The sequence below is a fragment of the Lepus europaeus genome, chromosome 22, assembly GCF_033115175.1.
Source record: "Lepus europaeus isolate LE1 chromosome 22, mLepTim1.pri, whole genome shotgun sequence".
NCBI classification, from domain to species: Eukaryota; Metazoa; Chordata; class Mammalia; order Lagomorpha; family Leporidae; genus Lepus; species Lepus europaeus.
In genome coordinates this window covers 31,269,774-31,286,100 of record NC_084848.1, presented here as the reverse complement: position 1 = coordinate 31,286,100, position 16,327 = coordinate 31,269,774, and positions in this window count along the sequence as shown.

Genomic DNA, 16,327 nt, shown 5'->3' with positions numbered 1-16,327 from the left:
CCTGCTGACATTCTCCCAGGCACTACCGCACTAGATGAGAAAGATCCTTAGGCCAGGGCACCAAGAGGCCTCTGTCTCCTCATGCTTTATGAACCAAAGACTTAAAAAAATGACAACGACAACAAGAATCACATCCATTTATCAAGCACTGCTCTATGGCTTGCACCACACTAGGAACTGTTTGTTTATTTATTTATTTATTTATTTGAGAGAGAGAGAGATCCTAATGCTGACTCACTCCCCCACTCCCAAAATGCCTGCAATGGCTCAGGTCTAGGTCTCCCACATGGGTGGTAGGGACCCAATTACTCAAGCCATCACTGCTGCCTCCCAGAGTGCTCATTAGAAGGTAGCTGGAATCAGGACCCAGAGCCAGGAATCAAAACCAGGTACTCTAATATGGGACACAGGCTTGGACCGTCCTCCACTGCTTTCCCAGGCCACAGCAGAGAGCTGGACTGCAAGCGGAGCAGCTGGGACTTGAACCGGCGCCCAGATGGGATGCCGGCTCTACTCGCCACGCCACCACACTGGCCCCGGCCCCCTCTAGGGGGCTATTTACACCTGCTATTTAATACCTCAAAACCCCACAATGAGAAATGTACTATTTTCTGATTTAGAAAGGAGGAGATGAGGGCTCAAAGTTGAAGAATTCACCCAAGGTCTGTTAGCTAGGCAAGTGGCACTGCAGGGCCTGAAAGCTGGTACATCAAATGCCAAATCTGCTTTTAGCCCCAGGGATGAAAAGGATGGAGGAGGCAGAGGGGAGGAACCTGAAGACTCTTTCAAGTCAAGAAGCCAGGGCACCAGAAAGCTCCAACTCTTCTGGGAGGACATCCATGACCACGCCCTCTTCCTCGAAGTGAGTCCTTTACTCCCTTGGCTTCCTCCAACACACTGACCACCACTGAAGCACCTGTTACACCGCACTGTTTACATTTATCTTTACACATCCACCTTCCACACTCTTCTGGAAGCTCCATGTGGGCGAGGTTTTGCTTTTGTAACAGTGCATAGTCACACTCAGTAAAACTCTATGGAGCACGCTAAGAGGTTGGACTTGATCCCACCTATCTTCTCTGCTTCTAAAATTCTATGATTCAAAGATTCCTAAAGCTTACTGGGCTTGGAGAAGTCAAAGAACTTTGCCCTCTGCACGTCCTTCTCAGATCTGGGGAGTCACAAACTCTGAGAGCAGGCCAGAGGCTAGGAAGAGAGAAGGCTTTGCTCAGCTTAATTGAACTTCTGCTTCTCCAGTTGCTGAACCTACTTCTGCACTGAAGGCACGCTCAGACCAGACAGCCAGCATCCAAACCGGGCCACATTCTAGAGATGGCTGTGAGTCGGAACAACTCTGGAGGACTCTGGATTCTACTCCAGACCTAAGTTACGCACCCTCCGGGAGTGGAGCCTAGGTCTTCCTGTTTTTAGGTTGATAATTCCGGGAGGGAAGACAAGAAGACAGCCTGACAGTGTCAGCTGCATCTCAGGGATTCCAACCATGAGAGACTCTGAACTGGGAGGAGGGCCCTCAGGGCATCATGCGTTCACTCACAAGGCCTTTTCGACAAACAGCCCACCTTCATGGACTCTCACTTGCTTCCCTACCCTGCCAAAAATAGCATAAGCCCCTCCCCCCATATAAGCAGCTTTTCTCTTTGTTTCTTCTTCCACCTGCCCATCTGCTTGGTTTATACTTTTCACTGAGCAAACATAAAAGACCCACAGTTCCCTTATCTTTATGGGAAAATGATGCCACTTGTCCATTTGCAACAAGACATGGGTCCAGTTATTTTCCTTTCCGGGATGATAACTTCAATCAACTTCACACTTCCTCACGGTCTTTTGTTTCATCCACTCATTCACTCATTCCGTCATGCATGCATTTGTATGAAACCCAGCCAATGTGTCACAGATTGACTTTCAATGGATTATAGTGAGGCTACTCTAATTTCTTCCAAGCTCAGCTTTTCCCCACATGCTAAAAAGGAAAGAAAAAAAATAAAAGTAGAACATAAGCTCCAAGAGAGTAGGCATTTTTATATCATATTTTTGTATCCCCAGTGTCTAAATTAGTGTCATGCATATAGCAGATGCTAAGCATATATTTATTGAATGAATGGATGTCCTGAATGAAGGTGCAAAAACAGAAGGGATAATATCCAGTGACTTCTCCCACCCTTGGCCGTGTTCAAATGGAGGCTGGAGAACCATCTGTCAGAGATGCTGCGAGCAAGGTTTTTTCAAATTTGAGTAATATGAACAAAAGATAATCCCCCTTGAGAAGCACACACTTCACTGGAGAACAGTGACAGAAAACCAAATAATTACAACCAAACAAGTATTAGATACTGAAGCATGTGCAGTGTGCCAAGAATGCACAAGGAGGGAAGGTTTAACACCGCCTGGGATCAGCAGAGCCAACTCCATGAACCAGGTAACATGAGGTCTAGGATTTGAGGAATGAGCATGAGTGAACTGGGGCGAAGCCAGTGCATCTCAAGCAAAAAGCAGTAAGGAGGATGTCCATGCTAGAGGGCATGGAAGCATGAGGGAGAACAAGAGTGAGCAGCTTGGTTGAAGGACGGGGCACCTGACAGCAGCTGCAGAGACATGGGAGGCATCACTGGCAAAAGACCTTGTGTGCCCAGCCAGGGAAACTGGGCATTAGCTAGGAGGCCATAAGGAACCAATGAATGTTTTTTAATCATAGGAGGACCAAGAGCGATGTTTTCCCTTTTCATGGGCAACCTACAGTGTGACAGTGAATGGAAGAGGAAGACTGGTTCAGGTCAGACTCTCACAGTATTTGGTGAGGGGGTGATGAGAACCAGGTGAGCAAGGCTGCAGGGGAAGGTGTGGGCTTTACAGTTATAAAAAGTAGAGTCAGCACAAGTTGGAGAGCAGTGAAAACAGAAGATGATGGTGAAGGAGGATTGAAGTGGCACAGCAAACACCAAACCACCTCATGCACCTTCTTCATCCCACGGGCCCTCATTCAGAGAGCTTTAGGCCCAAACAAACAGCTGAATCAACGCAAAACCACCCAATTGACCTCTCTGCTTGGCTTTAGGACCTCTTCTAATGGTGGGACAAATGAGACCAGTGGAAGGTCTGGGTTTTCCAGGTGGAGAACAGGAGGAAGTCCTTGAAATTCCACCAAGATGTCAGAGTGTTTCTCAGTCTCGTGAAGGTAATAACCAATTGTAGGCTCAACAGCCCAGACTGGGATACGCTCTGGAGATGCACTGATGAAGCAGGTCTGGTCCCCACCCCACAGTTTCACATAGAAGAGTTTCTATGATCAGTATCAAAATAAAAGCATGGGTTTGGGGAATTGTGATTACTGACTGAGTATCACAGAAGTGTGGAGTTGGACTTCTCAGATCTATTTCAAAATAGAATGTAGCTGCACACAGAAGAAAATGAATCCATGGAACCCACTGATGCTAAGAAATACTGCTAGCTAGAAAAACAGTATTTTTAAAAGACACAAAATACTGAGATTATCCCAAAGGCTAGGGTGCCTCCAGGAAAGCCTGATTCTGTCCAATGATTCACAAAAGGAAGTATTTTTTGAGCACTTCATCTATACTCATCACATTTGCAAGTTCTTTAAAGATTCTACGGGGACCGTTGCTATGGCATAGTAGATTATGCTTCTGCCTGCGGTGCCAGTATCCCGTATGGGTGCTGGTTCAAGTCTCGGCTGCTCCACTTCTGATCCAGCTCCCTGCTAGCGGCTTGGGAAAGCAGCTAAGGATGGCTCAAGTGCTCGGGCCCCTGTATTCCCGTGGGAGACATGGGAGAAGCTCCCGGCTCCTGGCTTCAGATCAGCCCCCCCTCCAGCCATTGATACAGCCATTTGGGGAGTGAACCAACAGATGGAAGACCTCTCTCCGTCTCTTCCTCTCTCTCTCTGTAACTCTGCCTCTCAAATAATAAACACATCTTTAAAAAAAAAAAAAAGATTCGCCTGGATGTGCTCTCAGATTAACTGTGTGCCAACTATGTGTCCCACTACATTCTAGCTATGGAAGATTCAAGATTTCCTCCCTTGCCTGGGTCACTGCAACGGCTGTCAATCTTGCCCCACTTCTTAGAGACTATTCTCCACAAAACAGCCAGAAGCATCTTTTAAGAATATAAATCAGTTACATCACACCATTCTTTGTGTCTCCTCTCCTCATGCAGCACCTACTAACTCCTCTTTTAACATCTAACATGCTGACCTTATCTCTTGTCACTTTGTTTTGCTCTGCCCACAATCCATTCCAGCCAAGATGGAGTTCTCTGAGGTTTCTAGAACATGCCAACCATGTGCCTGCCTTAGGACTTGGTATTTACTCTGCTGGAAACATCTCCTTACCCTAAATAACCACATAGGTCACTTTTTCATTTCAATCATGTCTCAGATGCCACTTCTCAGGCTTCCCTGTGCATCTTCTGTAATGGTGACCAGCCCTCCCACAGAACTCTAACACATCACTTCTTGTTTTCTTTATACCACACATGACTCGCTGAAATAACTGCTGTGTTTATTTGTTCACTTACAATTAGGGAATATAAACTCAGTGTCTCAATGAGGGCCTGGGCACAGTGAGTGCTCCGTGAGTATTTGTGGAACGGTTGTACGATTACTCTATGGGAGCAAATGATTTTAGAAGGACGCCATCTGTGAAGCAAGACTCCAAACTTCCTGGCAAGCGTTGGAGGACAGAGGTAAAGGGTTAAAGCCAAAGCTCTCAGAGAGCAAGCAGTCTCGTTCATTCAGAAGAACCAACAGGTCCCCACAGCGTTAGGACAGGAGCCCTAAGTGTATTCCTAAGCACAGTTCCTTCTGCCCACCACAGCCCATTCACTGGCACCTGATTTTTCCTCCAGGCTAGGGCATAAGGATAACCAACATTTATCATTACGCATTCAATAAAGGCTTCACCAAGTTCATGGAAAGTGAAATGAAAAAATGCTTTGATGTCAAAACTTTTCAAATCCATGTATACAAGAGGTCTTTCAAAAGTTGGTGAGGGCCGGCGCCGTGGCTTAACAGGCTAATCCTCTGCCTTGTGGCGCCGGCACACTGGGTTCTAGTCCCGGTTGGGGCACCGGATTCTATCCCAGCTGCCCCTCTTCCAGGCCAGCTCTCTGCTGTGGCCCGGGAAGGCAGTGGAGGATGGCCCAAGTCCTTGGGCCCTGCACCCGCATGGGAGACCAGGAGAAGCACCTGGCTCCTGCCTTCGGGTCAGCGCGATGCACCGGCTGCAGCAGCCATTGGAGGGTGAACCAATGGCAAAAAGGAAGACCTTTCTCTCTGTCTCTCTCTCTCTCACTGTCCACTCTGCCTGTCAAAAAAAAAAAAAAAAAAGTTGGTGAGAAAAGATATTGTGATAAAACCATGCACGGGCTTCAATTTTGGCACCAAAATAAATTTATCTTTTAATTCCATTTTACCAGGAACTTTTTGAAATTCTTTGTACTAAGCAACTCTGTGTGTCATTTACAGAGGCCTTCTCATTCACCCAATCTCATTTAATCCCATAAGGACGATTGTTCAGGTGAAGAAACTGGGGCTCAGTTAACTGCCAAGAGTCTCTTTTTCTAGATGTATTTATTTCTTTGAGAAGCAGAGAGAGACAGACACCAACACCTCCCTTACCAGCTTGCTTCCCAGATGCCCATGACAGCTGGGGTTGGGCCAGATTAAAGCTAGGCGCCAGGAACGTGATCTGGGTCTCCTTAGTGGGTGGTAGGACCCCTGCCACCACTGCAGCCTCCCAGAATCTGCACCGGCAGGAAGGTAAGAGACCAGGAGCTGGAGCCAGGTATCGAAACTAAGCCCTCCAATGTGAGACGCAGGTATCTTGGCCACTAGGCCCAAAACAGAGCCGGAACCGAACCTTGGTCCTCTGGCTGCCAGAGGGGTCCTTCCACCAGGCCTGAAGGAGTGCATCATGTCAGGAAGGACCAACAGAAAACAGCTCCTAGGATCTAAAGGAAGTCAGGGCCAGGATCTGAGGAGTGAGAAACTCAGGGCAGCCTGGGGCACACATTGTCTCTGCGCCCCCAGAGACAACCATCTGACCCCTGTCTCGTGAAGTTACCCCTGGAGATAGGGCTGACACCCCTCTGCCCCACTGCCCAGCCAGCAAGGGGAACTGGTGATCAGCTTCCTTTGTGTACATTTTCCTTAGACCATTCTCCAGGAGCCTGATTTACTTCAATGCCCTTTCATTTATCTTAATTTTCCAAATGCTGAAATATGGATTTAAATCATATCATTCCCTGGATGAAGAAGCAATGGGATCTGGCAAAGCCATCGAAGCCCTCTGAGACACAGCTACAGTGTTGTCCTGTATCAGCTCTAGGGGAGTGCTGGGCCCCCCTGCCACAAGAGAGTGCCAAAAGCAGACTCCTCACCCTCCCAGAAGCTGTGTTCTTTCCCTCCTCCCTTGCAGCTGATCTCCCCATTCCTGCCTTCCAAGGGGCTGAAGGGTACAGGCCCTCAATGACTCTTTCCATCTCCCTCCCCAGTGAGGAGTGGGGATGCAGCTGTAGTAGGCAGCGCCTCTGGAAAGCCACTGAGCAGAGAGCAGCTCCTTTAGACTCTCAACAGAGTCAACTTGGCTGTGAACACACACACCCTTCCTGGGGGCCCTGGGTAAGGCAGAAGCACGGGGTGGAGACAGGACAGCTGGAGTATTTGGAGGACTAGCACTCCCGGTCATTCTGTGAGCGCCCTAGAGCACTGAGGTGGCAGGCGACCGGGGAGGACCAGCCTGGGACCATCACAGCACTCTGCCCAGCTCAGGGTGCCTGGGAGGCCAGACACACAGCCAGACTGACCCAGCTGACGTCTAGATAACAGACACACTTCAAGGGCTTCCAGTTATAGCTGGAACGTTCTGAAATGAAACATACCAGCAGCGCTAAATGTATGCTCAGCAGGAGGCAGTCCACAAGGGTCCTCAAAAAGTTCATGGAAATACGTACTATGATAAAACTATGCATGGATTTTTTAAAATGTTTTGCGTCAAAATAAACATCTTTTTTTTTTTAAATTAAAAAAGTATGTATCTGAGAGGTAGGGAAACAGAGAGACATAGACATAGCTCTCACCCACTGGTTCACTCCCAAATGCCTGCAATGGCCAGATCTGGGCTGGACTGGACCTGGTAACTCAATTCAGGTCTCCCACATAGATGGCAGGAACCCAATTACTTGAGCCACCACGGCTGCCTCCTAGGGTCTGCACTGGCAAGAAGTTGGAGTCAGAAGCCAGAGCTGGGAATTAAACCCCAACATGACAAGGTGGGAGCAGACAGCTTAACTACTAGGCCAAATGTCCACCCCGACTTATCTTTTCATTCAATTCTCCATGAACGTTTTAAAGCACCTTGGGGCCGGCGCTGTGGCACAGTGGGTTAACGCTCTGGCCTGAAGTGCCGGAATCCCATATGGGTGCCGGTTTGAGTCCCAGCCGCTCCACTTCCGATCCAGCTCTCTGCTATGGCCTGGGAAAGCAGCTAAGGATGGTCCAAGTCCTTGGGCCCCTACACCCACGTGGTAGACTGGGAAAAAGCTCCTGGCTCCTGGCTTCGAAATGGCACAGCTCCAGCCGTTACAGCCATCTGGGGAGTGAACCATCAGATGAAGACCTCTCTCTCTCTCTCTCTGACTCTCTTCTCTCTGTGTAACTCTTTCAAATAAATAAATAAATATTTAAAAAAAAAATAAAGTACCTAGTATATGCTATAGATCAAGACTCACAGAATACAAATTCGACAAGTCAAGGGAGACAGTCTTAGAAGTCAACACATCCAACACAAACTTTTTGATGGATAAGGAACTGAACGTACAGGGTGAAGATGGGTTTTACCCATGGCTGTCAGAGTGCCAAGATCTAGAAGATAACCTCTTAGCACCAGTTCAGTGCTTCTTCCATTACACCATGTTGCCTGTTCCTGGTCTGGGTTTTTTTTTTTTTTTTTTTTTTTTTTAAGATTTATTTATTTATTTTAAATTCAGAGTTACAGAGAGAGATGGAGAGACAGACAGAAAGAGAGATCTTCCATTTGCTGGTTGAGTCCCCAGATGGTTGCAACAGCTTAGGGCTGGACCAGGCTGGAGCCAGGAGCCAGGAGCTTCATTCAGGTCTCCCACATGGATGGCAGGAGCTCAAGCACTTGGGTCATCTTCCATTGCTTTTCTCAGGCCATTAGCAGAGAGCTGGATTGGAAATGGAGCAGACAGGACTTGAACCAGCAGCCATATGGGATGCCAGCATTACAGGTGGCAGCTTTACCTGCTACGCCACAATGTTAGGCCCCTGGTCTGTTCTTTTAAAGTTTAATTATTTATTTGAAAGAGCAACAGAGAGAGACAGAGACAGAGATAGAGCTAGAGTTAGAGCTAGAGGGGGTGGGGGCTCTTCCATCCACTGGTCCACTCCACAAATGCCCACAACAGTGGGGACCAGGCCAGGCTGAAACCAGGAGTCAGGAATTCCATCCTGGTCTCCTACATCAGTGGTACAAACCCAATACTTGAATTATCATCTGTTGCCTCTCAGGTGCATTAGCAGGAGGCCAGCTCAGAAGAGAAGTAGTCAGAACCTGAGCTGTCACTCCAACACTGGACGTGGGCATCCCAAACAGTGGGCTGACCTGCTGCTCCACAACACCCACTCCCTGGGTCTCGGCTCTGACTCCACCTCCGGCTCCTTTTATGATGAATGGTACAGGTTCCTCTCTTGACCTTGTTTCATCACCTCAGGAGCGAGGCAGGTATTCAGTCATTCACTCCTTCATTTTTCTTCCTTTTTTTTTTTAAAAAAAGAATATTATTTCTTTGAAAGACAGAGTTACAGAGAGAAGTAGAGCCAGAGAGAGAGAGAGAGAGAGGTCTTCCATCCGCTGGTTTACTCCCCAGAATGGCTGCAATGGCCAGAGCTGAGCTGATCTGAAGCCAGGAGCATCTTCTAGGTCTCCCACATGGGTGCAGGCGCTCAAGAGCTTGAGCCATCTTCTACTGCTTTCCCAGGCCATAGCAGAGAGCTGGATCGGAAGTGGAGCAACCGGGATTTGAACTGGCGCCCATATGGGATGCCGGTGCTGCAGGCTGAGGTTTTAACCCGCTGTGCCACAGCACTGGCCCCCACTCCTTCATTTTTCATGGCACACCCACTGAATGCAAGAGAGGGGTAGAGCAAAAACACTTGGTCCAGGAGGGGAGGTAAACCATATGCCAAAACATAAAAATAAAACTGCACTTTGGTGTAAAGAACTCAGGAGAAACAGATGCTGTGTTATCAAAATCCAAGTAAGAAGGGGGCTGCTTCTCCAGGAAGCCCTCTCACACTTGGAAGAAGTACCTGAATGGAACACTGGAGAACAGCTGGGAGCCTCAGGGAAAACCGGGTGCAAAAGCATGGAAGAGAAAAAGGCCAGTTTCCACAGGGGACCACATGGCTGGACGTGAGTTGGGATCCAGGCCAAGGAGGGCCGTGAATACGTAGAGTTGGAGAAAATGGGAAACCTTTCATAGTTTTTTGTGTAGGAAAGTGCTAGGCTTAAAAGGGTGTTGTAGGAGGCAAATCTTGTAACAGCGGGTAAAATGAACTGAAGGAGGAGGATGTTGAAGCTGGGAAGAAGCAGATAGCTATTTTATACAGTATAATAGTAACTACGTCAACAGCTATGCTTAGGACTGAATGGGAAAATCAATGTAATGCACTTGCAACAGAGTGGCTGACAGATGTGATGATGATGATGATGATGCAAGAGGTTATAAAGTCTGCACTTAAGAAGTGGTATCAGGAATGCAGGAGAAGCAGCTGGGCTTAAAAGACCTTCAGCAATACCTGGGCAACAAGGGAGAGAGGTCCAAGATAACCTTAGGGAGTTTGAACCAGGGTGACTGGAAGTTTGCTGGTGTGATCAAGAGGAAAGTGAGAAGTCAGGAGGAGCTGCCCCTAAGGACAAAGAGGGCATCTGATCAGTGAAAAATGCCACTGAGGAGTTGATGGGAAATCTTGTTGGAAACAACTGGGTAACCAAAGTTGCAGACTCTGGGTACTGTCCACACTGGAGTGACAACTGAAACTACTGAAGGAGCCTTCTGTGGGCTAATGAAGAACAAGACAGTTGGGAGAGAGGAGAGAATCTTGGAGCCAAAGAGGAACAGGTGCTTCCTATAGCCGGTGGGGCCTAGAGAGAGAGTGCAGGTTGAAAGAAGCCAAAAGAATGAAGTTTTGAGGAGCTAATAGTCAATGTTATCTGGTGGGCACGGGGAGGAAGAGAGACAGCAAGAACAGGAACAGCCATTATAATTTGGGGGATGAGAAGTCCTTGGTGCATGTACGTTGGTCAGGAAGAGAAGTTGGGGAGTAAGGACTGAATGAGTGAATGATGAGTAAATGTGTAAAATTTTGAGTTCGTTGAAGGCAAGATGGGGAAGGGCGACTGGACAAGTGCTGTTCCTTTTAGGATGGGGTTTTTGGAGGGAGAAGATTCTGTGTCCAAGGAGCAAGAGATTCCAGCTAAGAGAAAGAGCCTGGGGCAGCTTAGGGCAGGGGTAGCTCCTGGGCAACCATACAGGAGGATGTACCCTGTGATTAGTGACAGCTAAAGATGAAGAACCACGTAGAAGAAGGTGTATCACACTCACACCGTTTGGCTTCAATCTCTAGAACTTTGAGGTCCTTTCTTTTCAAGTGACTTAGAAATTCCCCCATGGAAGCCAGGCCAGGAAGACAGTTTCCAGTCCCATTTCCAGATCCAGTCCCCAAATGACCCAGTGTTTCTGTGCACAACCAAGAAAGCTCTACGTGTCGTTCCAAGTATCAAGCAGCAAATACTATTTGACCTGTTCCAAATTACATCTCAGATGAGATGGAGCTGTTCTCTTAGGAGATGTGACTCTGGATGGCCCAGACACACATTTTAGATTGTGGAATTAGTCTTTACTCACTCTATATTACTTTTTTAAAATCTATATAGATGCACACGTAATACCTCTGGTGTAGACCACTTGCTTTATAGTTCCTATGGATTAAAGTGTGGATGGAAATCTTCCTTAGCCTTCCAGGAGAACTCTCCGTCTCAAATCACAGAGAGCTGGCCTTGCTCGGTAGCTCCGTGGGCCAGCAAGTATCTGTCAAACCTTTTAGACTCTTTTCTCCTGTCGCCTAAGGAGCTCTGCCCAGTGCTGGGTTTAGAAGACTCTTTCAGAAAACCAATGAACAACCAAACACAATCCGATTTCACTGAAGAGAACTAGTGCAACTTCCTAGAATGGTAACTCCGGTTTGTAACTAAAACCAAAGGAGGACCCCCTTACCTCCACCCTCTTAAGTCTTGCCTCCCTCTACTGACATTTCATTCTGGCAGACTCTCTAAAATGCGTATCTAACCTTCCCGTCATGAGTGAAAACCTCCCGAAGTCCCACCAGAAACTCAGTAGAAATCCTTAGCACGGAGAGTAAGACCTTTAAGGCCTGACCCTCTGGCTTCTCTAAGATATCTCCCTTCCTTCAGGCACTGGAAAGAGCTCTCACCTGTGTCAGGTCCTGGCACAAAGACCCCTTCATCCATAAACTTTCTCCCCTTCCCTCTCCTCCCCTCCCTGCTTTCACCAACACTACCTCCTACTCCGCCTTCTGCACCGACCTGCCCCTACAAATCCTCCTGCCTACGGAGAAGTACTCTCCCCACAGGCTACCTTTCAGCTGGCATTTACCCTCCACAGGTAGAAACCACTTTACACAGAAACCGCCTGTTCACCAATTGGTGCTGCCTGCTGGAATGTATGTTTATGAGGAAGGAGCCATTCTATTTTATTTGCCTCTGTACTTAACACATGCCTGGTAGAGTGGGTGGTTTGCTGAATATTTAATGAATAAATGGCTAACTGTACAAACAAATGAATGCTTTCTCTTTTGGAGCCCATTGTATTTCTGAATCTCACCAAATAGTTGAACCTTCAGGCAAAGTAAGCAGGCTTGAGTGAAGGGGAGGTTCTTCTCTTCGCACTGAACCTTGGTGATTTGAAGAGGAAGCAAGATGTGTGACATACAGGTGAGCATTTGGCACAGGAGTTACGATGCTGCTTGGGTTACCCACGCCCCATCTCAGAGTGCCTGGAGTTGAGTCCCCAGTCCTGCACCCAACTCCAGCTTCGTGCTAATGCACACCCTGGGAGGCATCAGGTGATAGTTTAAGTACTTCAGTCCATCCACTCATGTGGAAGATGTGGACTGAGTTCCAGGCTTCTGGCGTTGGCTCAGCCATGACAGTTGCAGGCATTTGGGGAGTGAACCAGCAGTTGGACCATCTCTGTCTGTCTCTGTCTTTCTCTGTCTCTCGGCCTTCCAATATTCCCTACATATGGACTGCGGGCAGTGCCTGCACCATGTCTGCCTGGGAACAGTGCTCATGAGTGCTGCTGTACAAGGAACAGCCTTGCACAGGGATAGGGCAGGGGCCAGCTTCAGGGTCCCAGCTCACGGAAGAGTGCAGGTGTCAGTTTGATAACTCTATTTTCCCTTCCATGGACAGGAGGCCGTGGAGGGCAGAGCAAAGTGGAGATCAGAGGAGGAGGAGCACAGAAGGGAAGAGGTAATTTGCTCCTCCAATTCCATTCATTCATCCAACATTTACTGAGGTCTCTTCTCTGCCAGGCACAGGGCTAGGCTTGTACCCTGAGGGCACAATGTGCATAAACATCAACCCCCTTTCCTGCCTTCGTGGAGCTTACAGTCCAGCGCTGTGCCCAGAATTAACCATGCAAATAAATGTCATGCGCATCTTAAAACTTAGGGGATCTGGCCGGGACGGTGTGCAAAGCTTCCTTGGGGAAGGAGGGAACTGATGGGTCCAGAATGACTAGTAGGAGTGTGGGAAGGGCTTGGAAGAACAATCAGGCATGCCAGGTGGAGGAACCCACACCAATGGCATTGCAGTGCCCAGCAAGTTAAAGAAGGAACCGCCTGGGCCAAGTTCAGTCCTGCAGATGCTGTCTGCTTCCTCTCAAGCAAGCGTCTGTATTTATTTTTCAGAAGGGGAGCCTATGGCCGGGACTTGTGTGAGTGCACCGCTGATGGGAACTGGAGGCTGGCAGTGAGGGGCCGGGGTGGTCAGCCCACATCTAGAAGGTGCGAGCTCCCCGTCGGCCGACCGGCATCCTCATCTGGACAACTGCAAGGCATGCAGGGGCAGGTTGCTCTCAAACTTGGATCCAGCCTGGCTGGCCGTTAGAAAAGAAAGGCGGGCGGGAGGCCAAGCGCCAGACACGGGGAACTGATCCCCCTACTTCAGGAAGAGCATGGCGCAGCAGCTATATTTGAAAAGCGAGATAAACAAGAGCTCAGCTCCCGTAGACGGGGCACAACAGCTGTGGAAGATTAATCACACGCGGCTGCGAGTCACCAGGTCGCCAGAGGCCCGGAGGCTTCCCTTTCGGTGCCCCCACCAGAAGGCCGGACGCGCTCCTATCAGGGACCCGCAGCCTCCCTGCTCTGCGCTTCGGGGGTCGCTTGACCACCCAGGAGCTCGGCACCTGGCGCCCAGCTGCAGCCTGCGGTTCTGATAAATTGCACCCAATTTCAACCCTTCCGCCAGGGAGACCTAAGCACCGAACATTCAGGGGTTTGTTTTTTAATCACTAGGAGAGAAAGCGAGAAAGAGGAGGGGGGAGAGGAGGCGGCAACGGGCGGGTAAATTTATGGCACTGCATTAAAGGCGTTTGTTCTATTTAACCCCCTCCCTCTCTCCACCGTTAAAAATAAAACACAATGCATAAAGACCAAAACTACGGTTTTTTTTAAACGCCCGGAACAAATAGCTTTCATCATCTCCCCCGAGTGTCTCGGGTCCTCGGGGCAGGTCAGCCGGGCCCGCTGGAGCCGCGCTATCCTCAGTGGGGGCCTGTGGCGGTGTGTGTGCGCGCGCGCGGGTGTGCGTCCGTGTGTTGGGTGGCTCGGGGGTGGGAGGTAGGATTGATGACTTCTATACTTCGCTCCTGTCCACCCGGCCCGGGAGCTGGGCAGCGCAGGACGGGAGAAGCCCCCCCCCCCATCCCCGCCCAGCGGCCGCGGCGCACGGCTGCGCCCGGGCTGCGGCTCCCGACCGCGGCGGCGGAGTCCCGAGGCTGGGGGCGCGCGTGCGTGCGTGTGTGCACGCGGGCGCGCGCCGAGTGCCCAACACGCTCCCCTCCTCGCCCCCAACCCCAGCGGGCACTCACAGTCCCAGGAGCGCCACACGCTCCGGCACAGGCGACACACGACATGCACACGGGCGTCCGGCGCGCGCCACGCAGCAGGCGGCTAAGCCCGCAGCTCACGGCCCGACTGGGCACGCGTTCCCGGACGCCGCTTCCTGCCCACCCCCGCAGACACTGGCCTGGCCAGGACCCCTCCCCGCCCCCAACACCGCATCCACGGCGTGCACTTTCCGGGCGCGCCCCCACCCCCTCCTCCTCCTGGCACTAAACCCAGAGAAGGAGGCGCTTCGCATGAGCGATATTGAGAAATAACTTCACTCACACCATTATGCGTAACCAGGGACCCTCTTGGGGGCATCCCGAGCTCCCCGAGCCCCTGCCCCTCACTCCTCGGCCGCCCGCCGGGGGGAAGGGCAGGAGGCTCACCCCATTACTCACCGTTTCCTCTCCGCCTCCCGAGCGGAGTGGGCAAGCGAGGCGGGTGAGGAAGGTGCGCGGTGCCCCCGCCGCCGGGCTCTCAGCGGCCGCAGCGGCTCATCGCCCCCGCGGGCTGCCCGCCGGCCGCAGCCGCGTCCGGGGCATGTCAGTCCGCCGCCGCCGCCGCCGCCCGCCGGGGCCGGAGCGCTCGCAGCTGTCAGGGAGCTGCGGGGCAGCGCATCTGGAGCGCGAGGTCTGCGCGGCCAGGGGGCTGGGGCCAGGGCGAGGAGGCCCGGGGTGGGGGGCCCTGCGCACCGATCCTAGGGCCGGGGAAGACCCGACCGCAGCTCCCGACGACGACGCCCGGGAGAGGCCCGGAGTCCCGGCCGCAGGCGGCGGCGGGGCGGGGGGATCCCTGCCGGCAGGGGCGGGAAGCAGAGCAGCCCGGCGCGCCCCGGCGGCTCGGAGGGACCCCGGCTGGGGCTCGCGGCCGCGGCGCCCGGGCTTTCCCAGGGAGGGAGCGAGCCGGCTCTCCGCCTCACACGCCGTCACCGCGGGAGACGTCTCGGCCGCGCCGCGCGCTGAGGGGACGCGCGGAGGGGCTGGTTTCTGGGCGAGCCGAGAGCTTTGCCCATTAAGCTGCCGCAAGAAGCCAAATCAAAAAGCCAATCTCCAAGCCTGCAAAGCGAACGTCACCCTATCAGCTGGGAGGGGAGAGCCGCACCTCAGGACGAGCCGCGCGTCTGCAGCGCCGCGCGCCGCGGGGCCCCTCTCCCCGCGCTTCCCGCCGGGCCCGCACCGCGCGCCGCCTCGCGCCCGGAGAGCCCCGGCCAGGACCGCGCTCGGACCCCGGCGTCGGCGCCTCCCCGCCCGCGGCGGAGCCGAGACGGCGGCGCGTCCTGACCTGGATTCCCCGGACTTGGGCGCTCCAGGCAGCAGCAGGCGGGCGCGCGGCACCCGGCTTTCCCCTTGTCCTCAGGAGACGCCGCCTGCGATTCCGAAATTAAAGTCTCCACCAAACACATCTGTGGTTTTTAAATATAGCAGGAAGCGATTACCCAGGCGGGGTCCACCCAGCGTGGGGGAGGAGCTGAAGGGATGGGGGTTGGCAGTGGAGGGAAAATAAAACTCCTTTCTCCCCCCTCCCCTCCTTTTTCTCTTCTCTTCTTGGTGCAGAACTCAGCCTCTCATTTTCTCAACCCAAATCAAACAGCAGCTTGTGAGAGACGGCTTGGGTGAGCGCGCTGGTATGTTGGCTTTGGGGGTTTTTAAGGCTAAAAATAAGAGGGGGGCTGCCTCTCAAATTGCTGCTTACTCTGGGCTTGGAGACTGGAGGAGAGACGGTCCTTTGATGCAGGAGGAGAAGCAGGGTTTGGGGCTTGGCGCGGGCCGAGTGTCCGCACACAGCTTGCATCAGATGCCTGTAATTTCTGCTATATTTGTCGGGCTGGGTCCTGGAGGCAGCAGGGGTGGGGGCAGGCTTCTCCTCCGAGCGGGGCTGCGTGTCCCTAGTTGATCGGTGGCGGTCGGCACATCTAAGCGGAGCACAGTGGCTGGCCTTGTGTGGCCACGCCGGTGCACCTGGGACGGCGCGAAAGGGCCAGAATTGGTTCCCTGAGGCTCTGCTGCCTGAGGCCACGTGTGCAGGAGCCAACAAATGATACTGACCCGAACCAGGGCCAGGGGTGGGTGG